Source organism: Bufo gargarizans, chromosome 11, assembly GCF_014858855.1.
Source record: "Bufo gargarizans isolate SCDJY-AF-19 chromosome 11, ASM1485885v1, whole genome shotgun sequence".
Lineage (NCBI taxonomy): Eukaryota > Metazoa > Chordata > Amphibia > Anura > Bufonidae > Bufo > Bufo gargarizans.
In genome coordinates this window covers 27,533,297-27,554,681 of record NC_058090.1, presented here as the reverse complement: position 1 = coordinate 27,554,681, position 21,385 = coordinate 27,533,297, and the positions used below count along the sequence as shown (strand labels likewise).

The 21,385-nt window shown below is 49.7% G+C and overlaps 1 protein-coding gene across 6 annotated transcripts in view; it reads right to left on the bottom strand.

Annotated features, from left to right (window-relative positions):
• KLC1 (kinesin light chain 1) overlaps window positions 1-18,130 on the bottom strand; it is a 70,941-nt gene extending 52,811 nt beyond the window's left edge. For all 6 annotated transcript variants that reach the window (XM_044271704.1, XM_044271708.1, XM_044271706.1 and 3 more), the window contains exon 1: window positions 17,956-18,130. The gene's annotated coding sequence lies outside the window, so the exon portion shown is untranslated. The remainder of the gene's footprint in view (window positions 1-17,955) is intronic.
• Between the last annotated feature and the right edge of the window lie 3,255 nt (window positions 18,131-21,385).

The following is a 21,385-nucleotide window of genomic DNA, read 5'->3' as shown; positions in this document are numbered from 1 at the left end:
CTGGTAGCAGTGGCGTCCCCACCACCTGCCAGCAGGAACCCGCAGCAGATGAGGTTCCGTGATGAAAGCAGAGGCAGGTTACACATTACCAGACAGCGCCCGGCCGTTGACCGCCCGTTACTGTTTGATCTATTGCTTTATTAACCATGGTCGATGCCGAGAGCGGAGGTCAAGGGCGGGCGACGCGGAACCAAATCACCTTCATGAGAAAATGACAGCTCTAGGTCTGCAGCAGTAAAACCGCTCAGAGGCAGCAGCTGTGACGGGAGAGCCACAGGACAGCGGAAGGGAACTCGTACAGCTATAATACACTGACAGACGGGGGCAGTATACTATTAAACAGCAGAATCAACACTATGAAACGGGGTTTCCAACACTTTAACTCCCCCCCCCCCGACCTATGGAGGCTCCCTGCCTCTCTGTTCCCACTCCTTCATTCCACTTCGGTCTCCGCTAGTAAAGTTCAGACACAGGCGGAGGACACAGGGCAGGCTGCAGCAGAGACATGTCCCCCAAGCTGCATGGGACCCAGAAGTGTTTAAAGGCAGCAAAACCTCCTTATAAACCATACGTAATGTCTGATAGGGTCGATCCTGCTGATTTAAAAATATATCTGTTATGCAGAACTGTTGCTTCAATCTGGAGGAGGTGGGGGGAATGAAAAAATACTTTTAATCAATATGCAAATGAGCAGTTAAGTGCACCGAGGGTGGGACGGAGCCATGCGGTGCACCCTTGCTCTCTTGGCTTCCTCTGCTAGCCCCTCCATTGTTGACAGGGCCAAGTGAGATGACTATGACAGAACCTGCCCCTGTCAGTCAAGCAGAGGGAGGGACTGGCCGAGGAAGCAGGAGGAGTAAGGGTGCACAAAGTGGCTCCGCCCCACCGTTGGTGCACTTAACTGCTCATTTGCATATTGATTAAAGTATTTTTTTATAAAAAAAATTCCGCCCTCCAGATTAAAGCAACAGTTCTGCATAACCGATATACTTTTAAATCAGCAGGATCAACCCTGTTATGCAGAACTGTTGCATCAATCTGGAGGGGAGAAAATAAAAATACTTGTAATCAATATGCAAATGAGCAGTTAAGTGCACCAGCGGTGGGGCGGAGCCACTTTGTGCACCCTTACTCCTCCTGCTTCCTCGGCCAGTCCCTCCCTCTCCTTGACTGACAGGGGCAGGTTCTGTCATAGTCATCTCACTTGGCCCTGTCAACAATGGAGGGGCTAGCAGAGGAAGCCAAGAGAGCAAGGGTGCACCGAGCGGCTCCGTCCCGCCCTCGGTGCACTTAACTGCTGATTTGCATAAAGATTAAAAGTAATTTCCCTCCAGAACACAGTAACTGATCGCGAAGTGACAGGCATGCGTTAACCACTTGTGCTTGGTTTAATAGGGTTGAGCCTGCTGATGGCTTTCCTTTAAACACAGCCATTCCTTCCTGTGCATTCTGGGATAGGATGCCATACAATCCCCACCAGCCTGTACAGACACTTACCTCTCCATTAAATTACGTAGCATTTCCAGGAAGCATTAACCCTTCTCCTTCCATCACAGTCTCATGGTTCCCAGTGATCAATAACTCAACTAACTGGTCTATCTGCACCAATCGTTGCTACTGGCGACCTGCGTTCTCCTCTGTCAGGACATGTGAAGAAGGCTCGGGAACAAAACTAGAAAAACGGAGATGATGTGACAGGCGAGCTTACGGCGGGGGCCGTGGAGACAGGTCCGTCCTGGGCATCACATGACGGTCAGACAAAGGGAGATGTACGCAGCCCGGCATTCTGCGCATGACACAGGAGGGTGTCGGCTGGTGGTAATTACGCTGGGCCTGCCACAAATATTCCATATCTGTCAGACGATCCATAACTGAATATCAATGTGGCTATAAAACCCAGAATAAATCCTCACCCTACGACGTGACCGAGATAATGAGCGGGTAACAGCGAGCACAAAGGGCGATTTAACATCCGCATTAAACCCCGGACACAGTCATTAAGAGGGCACCCAGTGTATCCCCAGTGAGGGGCTTTACAGGATTCGGTCCCTTTTTAATTAAAGGGGTCCTCCGGGATTTACATATTGATGACCTATCCTCAGGATAGGTCATCAATATCAGATTGGCGGCGGTCTGACTCCCAGCATCCTCAGCGATCACATGTATGAAAAGGCCGCAGCGCTCAGGCCCGTGACGTCACATTCACTGGTGACCTGACCTAGGCGCCGCTCAGTCCCACTCAATTCAAGGGCACTGAGGTGCAATACCAAGGGCAGCCGCTATACAAGAGACCCCCACTGAGGACAGGTCATCAATATGTAAATCCCAGAATCCCCTTTACACCCCCTAACACAGGGGGCAGCAACCTTCAGCAGTCCTGCTTTTGGAAATTGCAAATATCCTACATCAGGGATGCTCAACCTGCGGCCCTCCAGCTGTTGTAAAACTACAACTCCCACCATGCCCTTCTGCAGGCTGAAAGCTGTAGGCTGTCCGGGAATGATGGGAGTTGTAGTTTTGCAAAAGCTGGAGGGCCGCAGGTTGAGCATGCCTGTCCTACATGATCTGCTCTTTTCCATTGGAGTTTCAAGTGCAGCCAAGCAAGAGTGCAGGATGGGAGTTGTAGTTTTGCAACAGCTGGAGTGTCAAAAGTTGTTGTTGACCTCTGCCCTAGCATGGGGTACCCATTAGGGCTCCTTCACACGGTTGTTCAGCTGTGCCCGCAATTTGTGGTCCCCAATGTACGGGCACCATCCGTGCGGCTGCAGCGACAGATCCAGATCCTATCAACTTGAATGGGTCCATTATCCGTCCGCACCGCAAAAAATAGAACATGTTCTATTTTTTGCGGTGCGGAGGCACGGAGACAAACCCCACAGAAGAACCCTGTAGTGTTTCTGTGGGGTTCCGTGCCTCCGCTCCACACCAACTTTCCGGATTGAATGGGTCTGCAACTGTGATGCGAGGTGCACACAGCCGATGCCCATATATTGCGCACCCCGTTTGCGGGCCGCAATATGGGCACGGCCGAACAACGGCCATGTAAATGAGGCCTATATGAAACATACTCCCCTGCTCCCCGGCTTTCATCACTGACCTTCCAGTCCCACTGTCCATAGAGATGGTCACGTACGGCTGAGTCAAATATCAGTGCAGAGGTCAGTCATTGGCAGCAGTGGCTCTCGTGACCCCCATCTATTAACGGGGACCGCAAACCCGGTGAACATAGCCCGGGAGCCACGGAGCAGTGTGGAAGAGGAAAGTATGGATTCCTCTACAGGTATCATTGTGTCTGATTGGCGGGGGTTCGAACGCTGGGGCCCCCACCAATAGAAGAAGAGGGGCCTGTGCTGCTCGTTTGAATAGAGTGGCGGTCACGCATGGGCGCTGCCGCTGCTCCATTCAGCTCTATGGAGCGATAGCTGAGCACTTGTGCTCCTAAAAAGTTGACTGGAGAGGTGGCGCGTAGGTTTGTCTGCTCCTCCATTAAAGCCATGAGCATGGGCCCCTATTAATATGATTGGCAGAGGCCCCAGGGGTCAGACCACCACCAATCATGTAGATAAAGGACAAGTTGTCTCCTTTAAAGAGATATAATACATTATGAAATGCACTACAGACAAAGCGCGCAATGCCGTCAAAAACAGTGCAGCTTCCGTGGCGGACTGGAGATACAGGTTATCAGCTACCCCTTTAAGAGATATTTACACAAATCAGATTTGACGTGAATGGGATTGCTTCTTCAGGCCCTGTTCAAAAAAACGGGACAGCAATTTCTGCAACAAATCTAATGCGTGTGAACACATCCTAAAAAGTACAGCGGCGTACAGTACCTCGCCACCTTCAGAGGGGGGCTACAATAACCCCCCCTCATTGCCCCCCTGCTGTGGAGCCTGACCACAATGTCCCTGTGAAGACGAAAAGATGACGATATGAAAAATGCTCAATAATACAAGAGAAAACGCCGCAATCATATGCTGTAAAAAATAAAAATAAAACTGCAACGAGAGCGAGGCAGCAGAAGACGTCGCATTCTCTGATGACCTTCAAATCTCCCAGAACAGGACTGCAAAAAAATGTAGTATTTTTTTTCCCTTGGAGGGGTACAGAGATCTGTAGAGAATATGTATTACCCCCCCAGCTGTGAAGGACATGCTCCTTAGACAATACCCTCGTCTACCTCATCACACGCAGGATCCAGCCGGAGAAGGAAGGGAGGATTGTTTACGAGGATACTGGGGCGACAGCCTGCGAGGCAGACGCTGCGGGGTCCAGACAGATCTTTAGGAGCCTCCAGACCTGCGTCACCTGGGGATGAGTCTTAAAGAAGTATTCCCATCTTAAAGTAATGGCATATCACTAGGATGACAGAAAAAGCAGGAGCTTAACTGCAGAGTCATCCCAGCGACCCCCATCAGAGTGCCGCCACAGCTCCATTCTAGTAAATGGGGCGGACAGCAGTACCCTGCACAGCCAGGCGGACGGGAGCGCCAGCGCTGAATCCCTGCTGTAGCCCCCGTCAGTCTCATAATCCCTGGGGGTTTCAGCGGATGGTCCCTCCAGCAATCAAACATTTATCACCTATCCTATAGCTCTACAGTGCGGGCTGCGATCACAGCAGTTTGCAGCGCGTCCTGCGGGGTTTCTCACATACTGATGCAGAAAGGCAAATATTTAAAGCGTCTCCTAAGGGTTTAATACGGGGAGGGTACCATTATAAGAAGAGTATGTGACGCTGGTACCTATGAGTCAGTGGAGCACCAGCCCACACAGACGTGAGCGGTGCCCTGCGGAGGACATGGCGTCATGTGCCCACAGACACAACACTCCAAGTGCCCATAGTAACCATATGGAAAGTGTGTGACTTCTGCTCAGCCCTGTGTCACCAGTCATAGAACGCCTGCCGGTCCCGGACACCGCGCGTCATCTCCACACCCAGATAGGAAGTTAGAGAGGCTTTCCCCATTTAAGGCCTCTTTCACACTTGCGTTGTCCGGATCCGGCGTGTACTCCACTTGCCGGAATTACACGCCGGATCCGGAAAAACGCAAGTGTACTGAAAGCATTTGAAGACGGATCCGTCTTCAAAATGCGTTCAGTGTTACTATGGCAGCCAGGACGCTATTAAAGTCCTGGTTGCCATAGTAGTAGTGGGGAGCGGGGGAGCAGTATGCTTACCGTCCGTGCGGCTCCCGGGACGCTCCAGAATGACGTCAGAGCGCCCCATGCGCATGGATGACGTGCCATGCGATCACGTCATCCATGCGCGTGGGGCGCCCTGACGTCACTCTGGAGCGCCCCGGGAGCCGCACGGACGGTAAGTATGCTGCTCCCCCACTCCCCACTACACTTTACCATGGCTGCCAGGACTTTAGCGTCCCGGCAGCCATGGTAACCACTCTAAAAAAGCTAAACGTCGGATCCGGCAATGCGCCGAAACGACGTTTAGCTTAAGGCCAGATCCGGATCAATGCCTTTCAATGGGCATTAATTCCGGATCCGGCCTTGCGGCAAGTGTTCAGGATTTTTGGCCGGAGCAAAAAGTGCAGCATGCTGCGGTATTTTCTCCGGCCAAAAAACGTTCCGGTCCGGAACTGAAGACATCCTGATGCATCCTGAACGGATTTCTCTCCTTTCAGAATGCATTAGGATAATCCTGATCAGGATTCTTCCGGCATAGAGCCCCGACGACGGAACTCTATGCCGGAAGACAAGAACGCAGGTGTGAAAGAGCCCTTAATCAGCATTTTTAGGCACTACTGCTCATTGCAAAGGAAAACAACCTATGGTGTCCAGGAAGGGGGGGGGGGGGGAATCTGCAAGTAAGGCTACCTACTCACAGGTGCAGGTAGACTAGCATAAATTCATCATGAATTTCAGTGCCGATTTCTGCACCAAATCCACAGGCTTTACTTCTGGATTCTGAGGAGGTCCAACTCTTGGCACCGCCAGCGATCATGTGTATGAAGAGGCCACGGCCTCCTCTCAGGGCAGTGACGTCACGTTCATTACTCACATGTCCTAGGCTTAGCTCAGTCGCATTCAAGTGAACGGTCCTGGACTGTAATACCAAGCGCAGCCACTATACAATGGACGGCGCTGTGCTTGGCGAGCTGTGAGGAGGCTACAGCGCTCACCGGGGCACCGCGGCCTCTTCAAACAGTTAACCGTCTGGAGCAGCAGGAGTCGGACCCCCACCGATCAGCTATTGATGACCTAGCCTGAGGATAAGGAATCGCTATTAACCCCTTCAACCCCGGGCCTGTTTTCACCTTCCTGCCCAGGCCATTTTTTGCAAATCTGACCAGTGTCACTTTAAGTGGTGATAACTTAAAGGGCTTCTGTCACCCCACTAAACTTTTTTTTTTTGGGGGGGGGGTACTTATAATCCCTATACTGCGATATAGCTATACATTATGTTATTAATCATTTTCGTTCTGTAGAGAAGGCAAAAAACGTACTTTTATAATATGCTAATTACCTGTCTACCAGCAAGTAGGGCGTCTACTTGCTGGTAGCAGCCGCAAAAAAGCGCCCCTCCTCCTGTTGATTGACAGGGCCAGCCGCGATCTCCTCCTCCGGCTGGCCCTGTCTGCATTTCAAAAATCGCGCGCCTGTCTTGATTCGGCGCAGGCGCTCAGAGACGGAGGCTCGCCTCCTCAGCACTCCCTCAGTGCGCCTGCGCCGATGACGTCACCGAAATTCGCTAATTTCCAAATTTTAATTGCTCTACTTTTATAATGGATCGTAATACCTTCAAAAATAGTTATTACTTTACATTCCCAATATGTCTACTTCATGTCTGGATCATTTTGAAAATGACATTTTATTTTTTGGGGACGTTAGAAGGCTTAAAAGTTTGAAAGCAAATCTTGAAATATTTCGGAAAATTTCCAAAACCCACTTTTTAAGGACCAGTTCAGGTCTGAAGTCACTTTGTGAGGCTTACATAATAGAAACCACCCAAAAATGACCCCATTTTAGAAACGACACCCCTCAAGGTATGCAAAACTGACTTTACAAACTTTGTTAACCCTTTAGGTGTTCCACAAGAATTAATGGAAAATGGAGACGAAATTTCTGAATTTCCCTTTTTTGGCAGATTTTACATATTAATCCATTTTTTCCAGTAGCAAAGCAAGGGTTAACAGCCAAACAAAACTCAATATTTATTGCCCTAATTCTGCGGTTTACAGAAACACCCCATATGTGGTCGTAAACTGCTGTATGACCAAACGGCAGGGTGCAGTGGGAAAGTAATGCCATACGGTTTTTGGAAGGCAAATTTAGCTGAACTGGTTTTTAGATGCCATGTCCCATTTGAAGCCCCCCTGATGCACCCCTAGAGTAGAAACTCAAAAAAGTGACCACATTTTGGAAACTACAGGATAAGGTGCCAGTTTTATTGGTACTATTTTGGGGTACATATGATTTTTAATTGCTCTATATTAAGTTTTTTGTGAGGCAAGGTAACAAAAAAATGGATGTTTTGGCACCGTTTTTATTTTTACAGCGTTTACCTGAGGGATTACGTCATGTGACATTTTTATAGAGCAGATCGTTATGCACATGGCAATACCTAATATGTCTACTTTTTCTTATTTATTTAAGTTTTACACAATAATAGCATTTTTTAAACCAAAATAATGATATTTTAGTGTCTCCATAGTCTGAGCCATAGCTTTTTTTATATTTTTCGACCGATTCTCTTAGGTAGGGTCTCATTTTTGGCGGGATGAGGTGAAGGTCTGATTGGTACTATTTTGGGGGCATACGCCTTTTTGATCACTTGCTGTTGCAATTTTTTTACGTGTTCACCTGAGGGGTTAGGTCATGTGATATTTTTATAGAGCTGGTTGTTACGGACATGGCGATACCTAATATGTATTTTTTATTTATTTTTTATGTATTTCACTTTAGCACAATAATAGCAGTTTTGAAACAACCCAAAAAATTATGTTTTAGTGTCTCCATGTTCTGAGAGATATAGTTTTTTTATTTTTTGGGCGATTGCCTTAGGTAGGGGCTAATTTTTGTTGGGATGAGGTGACGGTTTTATTGATACCATTTTGTGGGACATACGCCTTTTTGATCGCTTGGTGTTGCACTTTTTGTGATGCAAGGTGACAAAAATGTAATTTTTTTTTTTACACCGTTTTTTTTATGGTGTTCATCGGACAGGGTTGATCATGTGATCTTTTTATAGAGCCGGTCATTACGGACGCGGTGATACCTAATGTGTGGCTTTTGTTTTTTTCTGTTTTTTATTATAAAATAAGGGGAAAGGGGCGTTTTTTTCTTTTTTACTTTATAAATTTTATTAAAAACACTCTTTTTTTACTTTACTTTATTCACTTTTGGGGGTCTGATCCCCTCTGCAATGCCCGAGTCATACACTAACAGGTTGCCTAGGAGACGGGCCAGAGGCTGGATCTCCTCGGCACCCGTAGAAGGCAGTTCCCGATGCCGTGCAAGGCATTGGACAGCCTCTGCACGGCATCGGGCTGCCTTCTGTCGCATCAGGGTCCCCGCCACCGCAGCGCGGGGACTCTATGCGATCACTCACCCGTCACAAACCTCTTCTGTGTCGCGGTCAGCGCGGACCGCGGCATAGAAGGGGTTAATCTATCGGCATCGGCTTTTACAGCGATGCCGGCGGATACAGCAGGGGCTCGGCTACCAGGGACTGCCGGGCCCCAGGCGATCACTATGACATACTATCACATCAAATTGCGGGAACGCAGTGGTTCCCATGACGTAGTAGTACGTCATAGGTCGGGAAGGGGTTAAAGGGAACCTGTCCTCAACTTTATGCTGACCTCACTGAGTAGTGACAGAAATGCTGATTTCAGCGGTGTGTCACTCATCAGCTAATAGTAAGTGGTTGCTGAGAACCAGCCTCATAATCATTGCAGATTAGGCCTGGAAAAGAGTCCTGGACACCTGAGAAGAGTCCTGGTTATCCATAATCTCCTGCTCTCCTGCCCACCGGCTGATGACTCACAGTCTCCTACCTAGTTCTCGCCCTTTCTCTCTAGGAGAGAACTGCCAATCATCAGCAGATGGGTGAGAGAGAAGGAGATTATGGATAACCAGGACTCTTCTCAGGTAGATTTGACTCTTTTCAAGGCCTGGGCTGCAGTGATTATGATGCTGGTTCTCAGCAACCACTTACTTTTAGCTGATGTGTGACACACAGCTGACATCAGCATTTCTGTCGCTAGTTTATACTGCCCTCAGTGAGGTCAGCATAAAGTTAATGACAGGTTCCCATTAAAAATCCAACACAACCCCTTTAATTGCTGATCACTTTCATCTTCAGCTGAAGGGGCCGTGGTGGTGTGACTATTGTCCTGCTGCAGGCAGGACAGACCGGGGAGGCTCCTGCTGCAGCCACGTGTCTTACAGCCCGACAGGGAGGAGAGGGGACATTGCTGATCTCCTGGGACACCCAGAGACAATACACGACATGATTAAAAGAAAGGAGGAGACGAAGAGAAGAGGCACAATTTGTGATGGGAATATGTTTTTTCACTTTTTTGTGCATTTTCTGTGTTTAGTGTTCCTTTAAAGAGAACCTACCACTTGAAGGAGTTTTGGACTTTTTTAGATGAGCCATCAGATTAGGCTACTTTCACATTGGAGTTTTGGTTTCCGTTTCCGAGATCCGTTCAGGGATCTCACAAGCGGTCTAATACGGATCAGTTTTGTCCTAATGCATTCTGAATGGATAAGGATCCGCTCAGAATGCGTCAGTTTGCCTCCGTTCTGCCTCTATTCCGCTCTGGAGGCCGCTTGCAGCGTTTTGGTGTCCGCCTGACGATGCGGAGGCAAACGGATCCGTCCTGACACACAATGCAAGTCAATGGGGACGGATCAGTTCTCACTGACACAATGAACATGGTGGACGGGCATTACAGGATTAGTAAAATGCTGCACGGGGAGGGGGGCGTCTATATTCCCAGCCAGATGTTCCCATCTCTGCTGACGCGATTATCTTGTAAGCTTGCATATGGCATTTCGAGCGCGCCTCACGTCACCCCCGTCAGCAGGTCGGTATTTTCGAGGGTGTGACGACTCGTCTAGCTTGAAAGAGCTCTACATATTCTTTACTGCGACGGCAAAGACAAGGAGAAAAAAAATACTAAAGTCAAGCGCTGATTTAACGCGGCTATTAGGCGTCTCAGGGGAAGAAATCGACAGGGAAGGAGCTTCTTTGTTGCCAGGATAGGTCTCCGGTCCCCGCAGCTGAGGCCTCGCTTCACAATGCGGCAGAGCCGTATCCGTCACGCGGTGCCTCGTGCTGCATAAGACATGGGAGAAGCCATGGCCACCAGAGTGGGCCCGGAATTGACCCTACTCGCACTGTGGCACGTGCACACATTGCAAGCTTCGGTTGCCTAGCAACCACTCCGGCACCTACCTGGGTGACCACCACTCCAAGACATACAACCATGTTAAACCAGTTATACAGCACGGGACAAACATGGCTTCTTTGTTCCGAAAACAGCGCCACACCTGTTCACGCGTTGTGCCCGGTATTGCAGCTTGGCCCCATTTGATTTACTGGAGAAAGGCTGCAATACCAGACACAGCCATGGTCAGATGTGGCGCTGTTTCTGGCAGAGAAAAAAAAGATATAAAACGCCCCGACCCACAGACCGCTACAGGCGACTATGGCTAGGTTGTACAGGGCAAGTATATGGTAGGTATAGGGCTTGGAAGGCCTCTGGAAAGAAACTATGGCGCTAATAAGGGCTGTCAAGATTTTAACTTATACCCCATCTATAGGAAAGGGGGATAAGCATCTGATTGGGGGTGGGGGGGTGGGGGGGGTCAACCTCTTGGATTAGAAGATAGTCAGTAGGCTGCGTCTGGTATTGCAGCTCAGACCCATTCCAATTAAATGCCATGAAAGACGAAGCCCACGGGCAAGCGCCTGGGAAAGAGTGGCCCCCTCCTCCGAATCTTATACAACCCCTTCATAGAAGGGACTCCATACTGGGATCCCCTGGGGTCCTTGAGGAGATGGCGATCAAAGGAAGACATTCTGCATTTCCAGATGCTGAAAACCCTTCTGTGCTAATCCCCTATAGCATCATGGAGATACAATACAGGGCTACGGAAAGGGTTAACCAGAGCTATTATGCCAAACTACCAGCAAATGCGATTTAAGAGTCCAATCATCAGAGCGGCCGGGGGAAAAAAAATATAATAAAATCACACCGACGTTTCAGCAGCGAATGCAGCTCACAATCGGCCCTGGCACTGCCTGAATGCCAATGCGGGCATGATGAGAATGCCAGTCTGCTCGCTCGGAGACCGGCAGGTCACGCAGTACAGCCAGCGCCTGCCTCTTTGTTTCAGGCAGCAGCAGGGTGACTGTGCCCGATGCATCACTGGCAGGGCGTGCCGAGAACAGCCCAGCACAAGGAGCGTGCCCCGGCTCATAAACAAGTGATGGAGAGAAGCTCCTCGGCTTTAACCTTGCGACGGGAAAAGCGGCTGCCATGCTGAGGAGACAAGCGGTTATTAGCAGGACATGCCCTCTGCGGTGTGCCATGCAGGAAGCAAACCATGCAAGGTATAGGCACATTATACCCACCCTACCCCACAGCAGTGTACCAGGGGACCACGTCATAAAACTAAATTCATGTCGTTTTCCAATGCGGTTTTTACATGGTTTTGGTGCTGTTCTCAATCTCGCTGTGTACCGCCATATACACGATTCTTCTTACTCAATAACCCTGGTGTCACACTTTTTTTTTTTTTGCAGTTCTGCAGATTTTCACCGCTTTTTCACGTGGCCAGATGTTACTTTAAAAAGGTAAAAACAGAGATTCCTACAAAACCTATCCCCCGCAGCCTGAATTGAAAGACTAGCACTCATCTGCTCCATCTCCTCCATTGTCTGCTCCCCGGCTTTTCTTCTGGCTGGGCATGGTTACCTGCGCCATGATGCATCACTTGGGGCTCATACACACGGCTGTTCCGTGCAATGGGGACTGCAATTTGCGGTCCCCAATGCACGGATAACATCAGTGCGGCTGCCGCAGACGGATCCAGAACCATTCAACTTGAATGAGTCCGTGATCTGTCCGAACCGCAAAAAAAAAAATATAAAACATGTCCAGTGAATGCCCGCTGTTTGCAGGCTGCAATACTGTTTGCATGCCCCACTCAGAATATAACAAGCCATGGAGCGGAAGATGGCGGAACAGGAGTCGGCGCGCAAAACCGGAGGAGCAGAGAGCAGGTAATGTAAAAAATATATAAAAATAATAAACATAAATGACAATTGCCGACTTACAGTAAAGCGTGAAATTCTCTTTAGACAAAAGTGCTTTTTTTCCACGTTGCACTTTTTGCCAACCACATCAAGCTCTAGGTACGGCCTCTTTCAGGCCTATATTTTTCCATAGGAACCTCTATGAGAGAAGCTCAGAGCTAAAAAAGTAAAAAAAAAAAACACTACACCCTTTGGACCTGTCCTACTACATGCCAACCCAATGCACCCAACACTATGACAATCTCAATCTACCCTATAATATTGTACCCCACCCCTCAAGACCTACCCCGCTGCAACCAAAACGTGAGTGGTGGCCATATGAAACGTTTGCTCCCCAGGACGTTAGACTGATCCGCCACATCCTTCTTTGCCAATACTGTAGGGTCTAGTGACCAGGCACTAGAAGTATGAGACCATCCTGGAACCCCTCCACCCGGGGGCCCCACTGCAGGCATATAAAACGCACCCTACAGTCCACTCTGCACCCCGTTATATAGGAGACACTAGTGCAGATGCGAGCGACCCAAAGTGGCCTTATCCACGTCAATAAACCACTTTATGATTAATACAACATTTTTTATAATATTACAATAAAAAAAAAAAAAATCTATGAAATAAAATAAATCAAAGGATAAGGGTCCATGCACACGTCCGTGAATGTGTCCGCACCTGTTCCGCAATTCTGCGGAACGGGTGCGGACCCATTCATTTCCTATGGGGCAGGAATGGATGCGGACAGCACATAGTGTGCTGTCAGCATCCACATTTCCGGAGCGCGCCCCCGATCTTCCAGTCCGCGGCTCCGGAAAAAAATAGAACATGTCCTATTCTTGTCCGCAATTGCAGAGACAAGAATAGGAAGTTCTATGGGGGGTGCGGGCCGGGTGTATTGCGGATTCGCAATACACTACGGACGTGTAAACGGAACCTAAACCACAGAAAAGTCATCTTCCTGCATGTTACACAGCGTCACATTATCCTTATCCTCTGCACCTTCCTGGCACTGCTATATAATATTCCAGATTGTTCCCGGAGGGGATTCATGCCTGGCAGCGCCACCTGGGCACCGTTTAAATGACCAGCGTTGCAGCGGAGCTGTAGAGACCAGCGACACCGCTCCACTCCCCCTGGGAGGTGGTGAATGACAAGAACGAAATAACACTGGGGGAAAAAAATAAAAAATAAATTATATATATATTATATTATAATTATCGGATTCCCAATACCGCGGTGTATCCTCCTCGCAAGTGACATGACAGAATGACTCGCTCCACCGCTTTTCATGAGCGCCCAATCCCAGGACTTGAGTCAAAGATCGACAATGCCTGCAATGTCCTCGGATCCTGGAGAGCTACAACACAGGTCATCGGAGGATGCTGGTGGTTGTAGACCTCTGCTCTACAGTAGATGCTGTGGGGACTCGCTCTGGTAGACAGGATTAGCGGACGCAGTATAGAGGCAACAACAAGTTCTTTGGATCAAACAGTTCAGTGTTTTATTCACATTTTAGGCAAGTGATAAAACAAACAGTCATAATCAAACAAAAAGTCACCTTGCGGTGTTGGTGGTAATTCACACCATGCGGCAATTCTGCCTCAAAGATTCCTTGCTGATAGCAGCACCAACCTGTTTTCACACCAAACAGGTAGCAAGCCTTCATCCAGACACAAGGCTCCCAGATCCCAACACAGAGACATGGCTTTTGTGCCCAGCTGCCTATTTAAGGACAGCCAGGTGCTGCCAAAATCCGGTCTGGTATTTGACCTCACCTGACTGTAAATCAGCCCAGCAGCACATGCTGGGAGGAAAATACCTGTTTTGCCAGACCAAACCTCTCACTGTGTCACAATGCATAGACATGCAGTCACTCTCCTGTATCTGAGCACTGGACAGTCGGCGACTAATTATACTGCAGAAGATGCGCACACGTAGCACCATACGTGATAAACACTTAAAATGCTCTTTTGTGATGTACCAACAAATACCAGACCAATAGAGACCTATGAACGTCAGGAACTGTTCCTGGTGAACCTGCTCACTGAACCATGATCTGAACAGGGCCTTAGGTCTCTTTCACACGACCCTGTGTGAGGAGATGGTCAGTGGTTCATCCGTGACCAATCAGTGTTTGTTCCACATGTCCGCTTTTTGCCCTCCATGTGTCATCCATATTCCATGGACACTGCTAGGCTGAAAATTAAAATTTATTTTCAGAGCATCTCCTAGCAACAATCCGTAAACACCACGAACCAAACACCTGTGCTGTATCCATGGTTTTCATAGACCCATAGACTAATGTGTGTGAGGGATCCGTAATCATGGACAAAAATAGGGCAGCCCCCCGACCCACTTGGCCGGATCTGTAACCAAAGAGGACTTGCCTACTTCCCAGCGCTGGCTCACCACTCCTCCTCCACCCGGCCTGCGATGCTCCGCTGCGCTCCCTTGCTGTCAAACATCCGGTTTGACATCGCTGCAGCCAATCACTCGCCGCAGACGTGACGGGCTAAACTGTCACATAACGCAAGGAGATCCGGACTCTGCCGCCGACTGCAATTGGCTACAGCAACGTCAAACCAGCAAAGCATCTCAAACCTGGAGGAGAAGGAGAGGGGAATCGGGTAGGGCTACTTTCACACTGGCGTTTTGGCTTTCCGTTTGCGAGATCCATCATGGGCTCTCACACGCGGTCCAAAACGGATCAGTTTTCCCTAATGCATCCTGAATGGAAAAGATATCCGCTCAGAATGCATTAGTTTGCTTCCGTTCTGTCTCCCTTCCGCTCTGGAGGTGGACACCAAAACACTGTCTGCCTAATGAAGCAGAGCCAAACGGATCCGTCATGAACTCCATTGAAAGTCAGTGGCGGAAGGATCCGTTTTCTATTGTGCCAGAGAAAACGGATCTGTCCCCATTGACTTACATTGTGTGCCCGGACAGATACGTTTTCTCTGGCACACTAGAAAACGGATCCTTCCCCCACTGACTTTCAATGGCGTTCATGACGGATCTGTAGAAGACATAATACAACCGGATCAATTCATGACGGATGCATGCGGTTGTATTATTGTAACAGAAGCGTTTTTGCAGATCTATGACGGATCCGCAAAAAACGCTAGTGTGAAAGTAGCCTAAGTAAGCTTCCCTTTACAGGTCCAGCCAAATTGGGAGGGGGGGGGCATTCTTAAGGAACCGCTTTAAAGTCAATGGATATGAGAGTAGTGTGTGGAAACCACAACAGCACATGTACGAGATTCACCGACGTGTGACCGAGACCTTACTCTCTGGGTGGTCTCCGGACGTTCTTGTCACTGGTTCTTGGAGAAGAGCCCTCTCCCACTGGCTGGGCCTTCACCACTGTGAAATCGGAACAAACCAAGGCCAAAGACAATTCCTCGTGAAGCAAACGCACCTACGGGGTTATACGTCCGAGCACCATTCCCAGGTATTCAACCACATTCTTCATGGTGTGAACCCGGCCTAACAGTTTAGCACATTATTAGAGACTTCTTATACAGGTCCAAGACCAGTTCCATGGAAGTAACAAATAGATTCCTCCCAGTAGAAGACACGCTTCCAACATACAACCTGCTCAAAACACAAGTCCTCCATTTTTTTTTTTTTACCAGCAATTTACGGTTAAGTCAACATAATGACATCCAGCAGATCACTAGACAACCTCCGGCACTCCAGCTGTTGTGAAACTACAACTCCCAGCATGCATACTTCATATAACACCCCATTCACCCACACCTTCCTCCATGGCGGTACAGCAATGCTATAGGCGATATCTCCTCGCACTTATGTAACCGTATATCCCATGCAAGCAAATCCGCCGGACACTTCTCACCAAGGCCTTGAAGACATCCTGGGATGAAGAACCTAGGACAGCTCCCTATGACAACACCCCCTGTCACATCCCAGTACAACCCCCATCCTCCCCAGGGCTGTCTGATCCACCACAATACAATTACAGCTACCGAACTACAAAGCAAATATCTTATCCATCATGACCCCACCCCACCCCTTAAGCATCCATGACTTGCATCTGAAGATAAGTTTCTCCTCCGTCTACCAAACATCACCCCCGCGACAATGCAGCCTACGCCCTCTAAGCCATGCCCCCCCCCAGAAAACAGCATCCATGCTGGTACAGTACCCTGCGGCCTCCATGACGATCCAGCCAGCATCCCTCAGAAGACCCCAGCACTGAACCCCACCCAGGAAATGGTAAAGTCTCCATGCACGTGCCCTGTGAGGCTGCACCCTCCATGAATGAGCACTGCACACCTCACAGGGGAGGAGAACAATGCAGCCCCCACTGCTGGTAAAGGACAGGCTCACGCCGAGGACGATGCAGCCCCCACCGCTGGTAAAGGACAGGCTCACGCCGAGGACGATGCAGCCCCCACAGCTGGTAAAGGACAGGCTCACGCCGAGGACCATGCAGCCCCCACCGCTGGTAAAGGACAGGCTCATGCTGAGGACGATGCAGCCCCCACCGCTGGTAAAGGACAGGCTCACGCCGAGGACGATGCAGCCCCCACCGCTGGTAAAGGACAGGCTCACGCTGCCCCCTGTCCGATGTGACAATACAGCTCTGCTCCGCTGCAGGACTGTGACCAATGGCAACCATTCAAGATCAGATCCCAACCAGAAAACAACCTACTGGAGACCATAAGACCATGTAGACTGCGTCCTGAGCCCCAGATCACTGCGTCCGCCGCCATCCTTAAGGTGCGACACGTGTGCGCTGACAGCATCTCCTCCATAGACCAGCGCTGCCATGCTTTCCACCCACAACAATGCACCATACGTCCTCCCGGGACTCCGGCCTCCGACACAGAGAGAAGCGCATGATACGCTTGTTTATCGCACAGAGGAAATCTGTGGGGGATTACTATGGGGGTCACCACCGGGAAGCCGCATCTCCGTGAAGTGTGACTGACGCATTTCCATCTGTCAGCGACCATCACTTTCTCTCCACAGTGATCGACGAGCACTGAATGAACCTGATGCGGCCTCTGTCCATGACACAGCGTACGGCCAGGCGCCCCATATACCATGCACCCCCATAATCAGTGCGGCCTCCATCCGTGGCACCCCCATAATCAGTGCGGCCTCCATCCGTGGCACCCCATAATCAGTGCGGCCTCCATCCGTGGCACCCAATCACCCCCAGATCAGTGCAGCCCCCATATAACATTCACCAGACACCCCCATATCAGTGCAGCCGCTGTCCATGACACAGTGTACAGCCAGGCGTCCACATATACCATCCACCCCCAGATCAGGGCAGCCTCCATCCATGATATCCCCAAAATCCGTGCAGCCTCCATTAACGACACCAAGTTACCCCCTGTCAGGGCAGCCTCCTCCATGACACCCCCTGTCAGGGCAGCCTCCTCCATGACACCCCCTGTCAGGGCAGCCTCCTCCATGACACCCCCTGTCAGGGCAGCCTCCTCCATTACAGGACACGCTCAGGCCATCCCGTCCACCATGACAATGCAGTCTTTCCTGTCATGGCCCCCTCCTCCTCCTCCTGACCTATGCAGCATGGAGACCCCGTCCCCCAGCAGTGACAATAGCCCCCGGAGCATCCTCCCTGGTCCCCGCACTGCCCCCTGCCGGCCGCCCCGTGTTTACATCGGCAGCTCGCTCACCGTTCAGCGGTCAGTGTCAGCGCTCTTCACTGGTGACGGCTGCGGTATCCGGGGTATCACCGGGCCGGGCCTCTCCTAGCTGACAGCCGCGGTGCCGGGGCGCATCCTCCTCCTGCAGCTGCTCAGCCGGTATCCGCCTCTCTGCTCCCCCAACGAAAAAATGGCGTTGTCTCCTCCCCGCCCACAATGCACCGCGGCTGGCCATGATGTAATATGTCAGTTCTTAAAGTGACAGCGCAGGTGGGGGGGTCCTGTCACATTGTGCGAGGGGATAACGTGTCAGCTTAATAATAAACGTTCCTAGAAATCCTGAAATTACGTCAAGTAATGGGGGACACATCATGTCTCTCACCAGTATAGCGGTGTGCTGCCAGCAACAAGAAATCCAGGGAGAGAAGAATCCTCCTCAAGCAGTTGCTCATAGCAACCAATCAGATTCCATTTTACTTAGGCAGTTCACCATAGCAACCAATCAGATTCACTCTTACATGGGCAGTTGCCCATAGCAACCAATTAGCCTCAGTTTTACATGTGAAGTTGCCCGCACCAACCAACTGGATTCAGTCTTATGTGAGCAGTTGCCCATAGCAACCAGGGTGAGTCTTATGTGAGCAGTTGCCCATAGCAACCAGGGTGAGTCTTATGTGAGCAGCAGCCTGTTGCAACTAGATTCAGCCTTACATGGGCAGTTGCCCATAGCGATCAGTCAGATTCCTTTTTAAGTAGGGCAGTAAAACCAGATTTTGTCTAATAAAAAAAACTTAGAGTTGATTGGTTGCTATGGGCAACTGCTCCTCCCCCCTCCCCCCTCCCCCCCCCCCCCCCGTAATTCTCACCATACATCAGTCATTCTGTCCTGCCAGTATAGCGCTCTGCTCCCTTGGGGCGTGACTGCATCTTTTACATGGCGGATGATCGGACAAACCAGGTTTTCATAAGATCATCGGCCCGTGTGCACATGGCAGCGATTTGCCGACAATCCAGGAAACGGATGGATGTGTATGGCGACTGAACGATCACACTAACGATCGTTTGTCCCCCAGTTTGCGTCCTTTGAACGAGCTTGTCCAGCGCGGCTTACAGGGCCACAAAGTATAAGGCCCGTCTGTAAATCGTGATTTTGGGGCCCCACAATCAACTTCTCCCACAAGACCTGCCAATCCATACAGAAGAAGAGGAACGGAGAAAGGACCATTTAACCCCTTCCTGACTACCTAATGTAAGCATACGTCGGCAGTTGGGTATTTAAAGATGCGGGAGCCATCGCCGAGGCTAATGTAGGAGATTGACGATAACGTTGATCGCACACATTTATTTAGCCCCTCAGATGCCGTGGTCAAATGTGACCACGGCATCTGAGAGCTCAAAAAACAACCAAAAATTTTATAAAAAGTGATCAAAATGTCGTACATACTCCAAAACAGTATCAACAAAAACTACAGATCGTCCTGTAAAAAATGAGCCCTCACACAGCTCCACACACATGGAAATAAAAAAAGTTATGGGGGGGTCGATGCAAAAAAATAAATAAAAATAATAATAATTTTCCAAAGATTTTTTTCCCGGTATTAAAACGTAAAAAAAAAAAACTATGTATATGTGGTATCGTTGTAATCGTACTGACTCAGAAAATGAAAGTAACAGGTGAGCTTTACCACATAGCAAACACTGTAAAAATAATAATTATATATATATATATATATATATATATATATATAACTGTGGCGGGTAAATGGTGCCATTAGAAAGTACAACTTGTTCCGCCAAATAGGAGCCCTCATACGGCTATGTGAACAGAAAAATAAAAAAAGTTATGGCTCTGGGAAGTCTGGGAGTAAAAAATGAAAACAAAACAGAAAGCGGCCCAGTCCTTTAACCACCTCCGGACCGCCTAACGCGCCGATGCGTCCGGAAGGTGGTTGCTTTTCTCCTCCTGGACGCATATACGCGTCATCTCGCGAGATGCGAGATTTCCTGTGAACGCGCGCTCACAGGAACGGAAGGTAAGCGAGTGGATCTCCAGCATGCCAGCGGCGATCGTTCGCTGGCAGGCTGGAGATCCGAATTTTTTAACCCCTAACAGGTATATTAGACGCTGTTTTCATAACAGCGTCTAATATACCTCCTACCTGGTCCTCTGGTGGTCCCTTTTGTTAGGATCGACCACCAGAGGACTCAGGTAGGTCAGTACAGTCGCACCAAACACTACACTACACTACACCCCCCCCCCCCCCCCCCCGTCACTTATTAACCCCTTATAAACCCCTGATCACCCATGATCACCCCATATAAACTCCCTGATCACCCCCCTGTCATTGATCACCGCCCTGTCATTGATCACCCCCCTGTCAGGCTCCGTTCAGACGTCCGTATGATTTTTACGGATCCACGGATACATGGATCGGATCCGCAAAACGCATACGGACGTCTAAATGGAGCCTTACAGGGGGGTGATCAATGACAGGCGGGTGATCACCCATATACACTCCCTGATCACCCCCTGTCATTGATCACCCCCCTGTCATTGATCACCCCCCTGTAAGGCTCCATTCAGACGTCCGCATGATTTTTACGGATCCATGGATACATGGATCGGATCCGCAAAAACACATGCGGACGTCTGAATGGAGCCTTACAGGGGGGTGATCACCCATATACACTCCCTGATCACCCCCTGTCATTGATCACCCCCCTGTAAGGCTCCATTCAGACGTCCGCATGATTTTTACGGATCCATGGATACATGGATCGGATCCACAAAACACATGCGGACGTCTGAATGGAGCCTTACAGGGGGTGATCAATGACAGGCGGGTGATCACCCATATACACTCCCTGATCACCCCCCTGTCATTGATCACCCCCCTGTAAGGCTCCATTCAGACGTCCGCATGTTTTTTGTGGATCCGATCCATGTATCCATGGATCCCTAAAAAATCATGCAGATGTCTGAATGGAGCCTTACAGGGGGTGTGATCAGTGACAGGGGGGTGATCACCCTGATCACCCCCTGTCATTGATCACCCCCCTGTAAGGCTCCATTCAGACGTCCGCATGTTTTTTGTGGATCCGATCCATGTATCCATGGATCCGTAAAAAATCATGCGGATGTCTGAATGGAGCCTTACAGGGGGTGTGATCAGTGACAGGGGGGTGATCACCCTGATCACCCCCTGTCATTGATCACCCCCCTGTAAGGCTCCATTCAGACGTCCGCATGTTTTTTGTGGATCCGATCCATGTATCCATGGATCCGTAAAAAATCATGCGGATGTCTGAATGGAGCCTTACAGGGGGTGTGATCAGTGACAGGGGGGTGATCACCCTGATCACCCCCTGTCATTGATAACCCCCCTGTAAGGCTCCATTCAGACGTCCGCATGTTTTTTGTGGATCCGATCCATGTATCCATGGATCCGTAAAAAATCAT